The sequence below is a fragment of the Rattus norvegicus genome, chromosome 4 (genome assembly GCF_036323735.1).
Source record: "Rattus norvegicus strain BN/NHsdMcwi chromosome 4, GRCr8, whole genome shotgun sequence".
In the NCBI taxonomy this organism is placed as follows: domain Eukaryota; kingdom Metazoa; phylum Chordata; class Mammalia; order Rodentia; family Muridae; genus Rattus; species Rattus norvegicus.
Window position 1 is genome coordinate 83,604,392 of NC_086022.1, and position 7,535 is coordinate 83,611,926.

The following is a 7,535-nucleotide window of genomic DNA, read 5'->3' on the forward strand; positions in this document are numbered from 1 at the left end:
TCCTCAGAAAATGATGTTACCAAATGTTTCTGGCTCACTAAAACTTCTACTTTTTAAAAAAAAAGTCTTAATCAAAGGCAAAGACTCATCCAACACCTTCACATAAAATTTGATGAGTGGAAGATACGTTCTGGTAATATAAATATATTGGGCTGAAGGCATTCAGGGAGAAAGTTCTTGAATTTTAAACACAATAACCCGCCAAATGGATTGTTGCTGTTTTAGGTTTCTACTTAAACGGGTTGTAAGAGAAAAGCAGGAAGTGATTGTGAAAGGACAGGTCAGTCCATCCTGTTATCAATCTCTACCCCCACCACACTCCTGACTGTCACACTTTGCCTCCTGCCAGGATAGGATACTTTTTGGCTTGTGCTTGGCTAAAATGATCCTGTAGCAGTCAGAAATTCAAGCAAGCATGCTGCCACTGGGTGGCACAATTGAAGTCTGTAGAGATGGACCTCTAAAGAAGCCCCTTTCAGACCGGGATCTATAAACACTGCCGCGGCTGCCCATCCTGATCTCTTTCTCTTCAGGACTGTTTATAAAACGGAGGAAGTCTGTGGCTTTTCAAAGAGTGTGGATTTCACTCTGGAAGTCTTTCTGTTGTGATTATACAAAATTAACTCGAGCCCCCTCCCTCCACTTTCCTTTTAAAGCTTATCGTCTTTTTGATCTGAGAATTGCAAGGAGTGAAGCCTGAGGTAGGTTTTTAGGTATGGCGGTGAACTTGTGGACAGAAAAATCAGTAAATGTGCTCGGCCGCTGTTCTCCGTTCCTGGAGGTGTAGACTGGTAGGTGGTGTCTGCGTTTTAAGATAACATTCAGTGCATTCAAAATTCAGACTCCTCAGTTACTGTAATCCTATTTCCAGCAGGAAAAGGCCGATATGGTAACACTCACACAGACAGAACAGGTCCACCCCACAGAAGGTTCAGTGAGAAAGAAAGGGTGGTATGTGTTTATGCTACCTAAGGACATTGGGAAGCCATGCCTTAGAAGTCCAGGTATGCAGTGCCAGCTGCTCAGGAGTCTGAGACCGGAAGAGCATACTTTCAAGGCTTTCCTGGCCTGCTAGGACCAAGAGGGTAAGGTTAGCACCAACAGGATAACAGAGCAAGCTGAGCATGCGCATCCTTTATCTGCTTCCTGACTGCTGTGAGCGGCAGTGCCTCCTGAGAGTGAGAGCAGTGTCTCAGGCCCTTGGGCATTTCCCATCATGATGGGCAGTTCCCTTGAACTGTGAGCCACAGTAAACTCTTCCTTTCTTAAGTTACTTCTGTCTCAGCAATGGGAGAGGTAAGAGGGCTACAGAAAGGGCTGGGAATGTAGCTTGGAGGAAGGACATTTACCTAGCAATGATAGGTTCTAGGTTCAATTTTCATCCAAGGGAAACAAAAAGACCCTAGTATGCATCTGCTTACCACTTTCTCTCTGTTAAGTAGACACATTTTCATTCTTGTCACATCGTATTCCGGAAGTGTCAGAGCCAAAGTGGGCTTTGATAATATGTTTGAGTGACAAAATTACCTTCAAGTCAATTGTACATATTACACAATAATCAGTCCAGAATTGGTATCGCCAGGATTTGGGAAGTTGAAATACAATTATTCAGTCATTTCTGGTCCCTCTAAGTCCATGTTTATGCCATATATTTTTGATCCCTGTTATATCCGCTATCCATTTTGTTTTGTATGCTCCCTTTTCTGTTTTGTTTTTATGTGTTTCCTTTCAGTCCAGCAGGGAGGGCAGTTCACCTTCCTCAGCCCTTAGCTCTCTGGGTTTGCTTGGAATGTGCTTCTCCATGCTCCCACTGAGAATATCATACTTATCAGAGGAATGACTAGACTTTAAGGAGATAATTTTCCTGTCTAATAGTTGTGGATATTCTCAGAAATTTCATTACATTTACGTGTTGTTAAGGGATGACAGCTTGGTGAGAAATGAAGATTTCAGGTAACTTTGTGATTTCCTAACTGAGTAATTTTCCATTTTCAGGAGGCTGGTATTGGAAGAATTATAGGCCACTGGACATGTTTGTATGTTTACCCTGGCAGTTAGTATCTAGGGATTCAAAAAATATATATAACCAAAAATGGCTACAGTGTAGAGGTCACATACTGGTCAAAAGGAATGCATATTTGAACAAAAACCCCACTCAATATTTGGTTAGCCAAGGAATGGAACTGTGAATGGTCTGTAAGAAATTAGGTGAGTATAATTTACTATGATGACACAGATTTTACAAGAGAGATAGGACCAAATCTGACTATTTTAAACACTCCTCTTCTCTTTCTTTAGAATAACAGCTATAAAATAAGACTACACATTCAGTTCTTTTTAAGGGTTTCTGGAAAATTCTACCATCTAAGATTAGCTCCTTGAAGAGTGTTTCTCAAAATGTGGTCCATGGATAACCACCAGTGAGCATCACCTGTGTGTGTGTGTGCGTGTGTGTGTGTGTGTGTGTGTGTGTGTGTGTGTGTGTGTGTGTGTATGTGTGGTGTGGTATGTATGTATCTGTGGTGTGATATGTGTGTGTGTGTGTGTGTGTGTGTGTGTGTGTGCAGGTTCTCAGGCTCTGCACTGACCCTACTGAGAGACTGGGTTCAAGGCTCAGTCTGCTGTGTGTTAGCCAACCCTTCAGGGATTCAGACACATGCAGAGTTTGAGGACCACTGCTCCACTGAAGCTTCTGCTTCCACAAGTCTCAGGGTGGCCACAGTTTTGCTCATTCAAATGCTCTCTAGATGATTCTAATGTGTAGACAGATTTGAGAACCTCTGCTCTGGGAGAAAAGTTGCTCCTAGTTCTGTTTTGATGGGGAACTGTTAAGCTTGGTATGAGAGCAGAGAAGCATTCGTTTTAACTAAGCACGCTGGCTGGAAGGAGCGCCCACATACAGGGACAACAGCCACAGGCTTTAACTGAAGGGATAGCACAAAACCCATTAGGAAGTAGTCACTGCACAGAACACACATGCTCTAGTACATCCTCTGCCGATGTTGTCAGACACCGTTTCTAAGTCCATGGGACCAGCACTGAGATTCTGCAGTTCCATTCCACTGAGATCACTTAGTTCAAGTTCTAGGTGCTGCTGGTGCTGTTGGCCCTGGGACTTTATGTGGTGAGTTTTAAGTTAGAATTCTGCTGTTTCTCCTACTCAACAATTATTGAAAAAAGAGGTTGTGGACTTGAAAGAGAGTAAGGGAAGTTATAGGGGTGTTTGGAGGGAGGAAGTGAAAGAGGGAATTGATGCAGATAGATTATAATCTCAAAACAAACAAACAGACAACAACAAAACCTCAGGTCTAGCCTTGGACTTGTCCAGTGGTGCTTTGTGCTCCTGATAGAGTAAAGAAAGTATCTAAATTTTTAGCTTTATGTGAATTTTTGTTGTCCATGGGTTAGTTTTATACAGCCCAGCAGAGGAGGATACAGAAGGCATACTAGGAAATGATTTGTTTGCTGGACAAGCATGAGGGCCTGAGTTTGAACCCCCAGTACCCACGTAAAAGCCTAGTGTGTTGGCACTATTTAATCCTAGCATGGATGGTAGGCAGGAAACGGGGGGCCCCCCGGGGCTCACTGGCAACCTAGCTCACCTAGTCTATCAGTGATCTCTGGATTCAATTAGAGACGCTGCCTCAAAAACTAAGGTGGGGCATGATAGACAAAGATACCAATGTCAGACTCCGGTTTAACACACACACACACACACACACACACACACACACACACACACACACACACACACACTCACACAGGGAGAGACACAGAGACACACAGATACAGAGAGATAGTCAGGTAGAGGATGTGTTTGGATTTAGCACCTGTTAAAACCTATTACCTTAGGACAAAAATGTTCAGTGGTTTGTTTACCCATCCTGATTGCTTTCTCTTCAGGACTGTTTTTAAAATGGAGGAAGTCCATTTGTTTGTTTGTTTGAAATAGGCAAAGTGAGTGAAGACAGAGCTTCAGGTATTTGCTGCTTCAGAAAATGCTAAGTGATTGAGCTGGAGAACCTTTTAATTGATCCATTCAGAATACACTTACATCCTGATGCATCACTGGAAAATTGACTTGATAATAAATGCGGCGTATTGTTTAAACTAGACACAATGAAGTGTGGCGTTTCAGCATTCCAGTATACTACACTGAAATATTAATTCTCAAGTTTTAAAGCAGCAAATTATAGAAGCTGCTTAGTCTCACCACAGGACATATTTCATTATCAGCTTGGGGATTTGGAGTGTGTGTGTGTGTGTGTGTGTGTGTGTGTGTGTGTGTAGAGTTTTACTTTCTACTCAGAAGAAATGCTAAATCCAACACTGATATAATTCTCTTTATGAATAACACAGGAAAAAACTCTCTTAGTTTGAATGACTCATACATTAGATCAAAGCATTTGATAAACTTTAATAGTCTCTTGATTGCATTTATTTTTAAAATATCAATCTATATAGAAAACAATGATCTCAACAGTGTAATTTTAATATAATGAATTCATAGAATTTATAGTTAGAAAAGATAGCAGATTTTGGATGCAGTCATTTTGCTTCATAGATGAGGAAACAGCCAGAAAAAAACGCAAGCCTCCTCCTAGGTCTCAGCGAGCAGACATTAGCTCCTGATGGGCTGAGGCCAAGAGGGGCAGACAGACTCTTGGAGTCTGTGGTGCCCCAGGGATGAAGCTTCTCACCTTCCATGAGAGGAGGCAGAGGCAGCCCCTCTCTGCAGTACAGAGAAAAGCCTTCGAAGCTCTGCCTTTAAAGGCCAATGTGGAAAATCACTTTAGGAGAACTGAAACCCACATCTGTTTGGCTTTGGACCCACAAGAATTATTGAAATCACCTCTTCTTTGCCCACCAATTATGGTGATTAAATTACTATAAAAATCAAACTTGAAAGAGTGTGGTTCTACCGGATGACGGCAGGGTACAGGACTGCTCACCAGACCCCCCCCCCCAGTTCTGAATGGCTAGTTCCCATCTTAGAATGAATCCCAGCCCATCTTATCCAAATGCATACATAATATATATTTAGTAAGCAGACCTATGGGTCCTCATTGCTTTCAGTAAGTGCCATCAGACTAGTTCATAAGCACGACTTTTGAGGCCACATGAAATTTGGGTCCTCGGATTTGGGCAGAGTCAGCTAAAGCACAACAGGAAAACAGAGTAGTACCCTGCCATCGTAATTTCATTTTGCTACAAGAAAGAAGCCATTAAACATTCTTCTAGAGCAGCATAACAATAACTGAAGAGGGAAGAATCATCTGGCCTTGTTCTAGTTTAATGCTCAAGTGCCTTTACGTTCAGAACTGGTGCTCTCAGGGTTTCTAACTTGGCCTACCACATTAGGGAGTACCCTAAACGCCCCATAAATGGTCTTCCGATTGGGTCGTTTGATGCAAATATTTGTGTGCTTGTGGGAGATAAATAGGAATTGTATACTGCGTTGGGACTTCTACAAATCTGTAACTGAATAGGTTTGATGTAAATATCCAGTTTTCCCCCAGTGGCCGATTTTTCACCGTCTAAAAGCTTATGGACACAATCCAACACACACACAAATGCATACGTATTTAACTTGGGATTATTGTGGATAAGAACTCGAGAAATGTGGGCCCGGTTAATGTTAAATACATTTTATAATATTTTTGCACAAGGGTTCAAAATAAAATGTAAACCCCTGCAAAGAAGTTACCCATTTAATTTTCAGTGACAGTGAAAAGAAATAAATGTAGTTTGGAAAATTCATAAATGTCAGACAATATTGCTAAGAAAAACCACGTTTTCTTCTTATAATGTGGAGTCTTTACTAGGACAGGGAATGTGGGGCAGGTTTAGGGCAAGTAGAATGGGACACTGCAGAAGCCTTTGGGATCTTGATTCATCTGCTGGGGATGGGGAGTTAGTGTTTGCTGTGGGTAAGAGATAGCCTGTCCTCTCTCCAGATACCATTCACAGTCAATCAAAGAGTTTACTCCATCGGTGACCAGTTGTTCCAACTCCACCTCTAACTTGCCAAACCAATCCAAATCAGAGATGTTAAAGACGCTGCCTATGGCAGCCGTGTCCACACCTCCAGTTCCACAGTTTGGGGATCTTAAGTTCTCCAGGGTCTCCGGGAAGAGGCTATCTCTGCTGAGCAGTGGCAATTCAAGATGCACTCCTGCCTGAAGTCCAGTCCCCAGGTTAGATGGACGGGTAGAGATGTATCCCAAATGCTTATTCTACGTGAGCTCCCAGCCTCAATTTTGGATCAGCTTCTCCACCTTTCTCAAACACTCCCTTCACATCACCTTTCTCCAAAGAGATGGCCCATGTGCGGTCCTCCTCATTCACCCAGATCAAGAAAGTCTTCTTGCTGGAAAACAATTTTCCAAGCAAATGGTCAGAAGAAGCAAGCTGGAGTAGCCATTCTAATATCAAATAAAATCAATTTTCAACTAAAAGTCATCAAAAAAGATAAGGAAGGACACTTCATATTCATCAAAGGAAAAATCCACCAAGATGAACTCTCAATCCTAAATATCTATGCCCCAAATAAAAGGGCACCTACATATGTAAAAGAAACCTTACTAAAGCTCAAAACACACATTGCACCTCACACAATAATAGTGGGAGATTTCAACACCCCACTCTCATCAATGGACAGATCATGGAAACAGAAATTAAACAGAGATGTAGACAGACTAAGAGAAGTCATGAGCCAAATGGACTTAACGGATATTTATAGAACATTCTATCCTAAAGCAAAAGGATATACCTTCTTCTCAGCTCCTCATGGTACTTTCTCCAAAATTGACCATATAATTGGTCAAAAAACGGGCCTCAACAGGTACAGAAAGATAGAAATAATCCCATGCGTGTTATCGGACCACCACGGCCTAAAACTGGTCTTCAATAACAATAAGGGAAGAATGCCCACATATACGTGGAAATTGAACAATGCTCTACTCAATGATAACCTGGTCAAGGAAGAAATAAAGAAAGAAATTAAAAACTTTTTAGAATTTAATGAAAATGAAGGTACAACATACCCAAACTTATGGGACACAATGAAAGCTGTGCTAAGAGGAAAACTCATAGCGCTGAGTGCCTGCAGAAAGAAACAGGAAAGAGCATATGTCAGCAGCTTGACAGCACACCTAAAAGCTCTAGAACAAAAAGAAGCAAATACACCCAGGAGGAGTAGAAGGCAAGAAATAATCAAACTCAGAGCTGAAATCAACCAAGTAGAAACAAAAAGGACCATAGAAAGAATCAACAGAACCAAAAGTTGGTTCTTTGAGAAAATCAACAAGATAGATAAACCCTTAGCCAGACTAACGAGAGGACACAGAGAGTGCGTCCAAATTAACAAAATCAGAAATGAAAAGGGAGACATAACTACAGATTCAGAGGAAATTCAAAAAATCATCAGATCTTACTATAAAAACCTATATTCAACAAAACTTGAAAATCTTCAGGAAATGGACAATTTCCTAGACAGATACCAGGTATCGAAGTTAAATCAGGAACAGATAAAC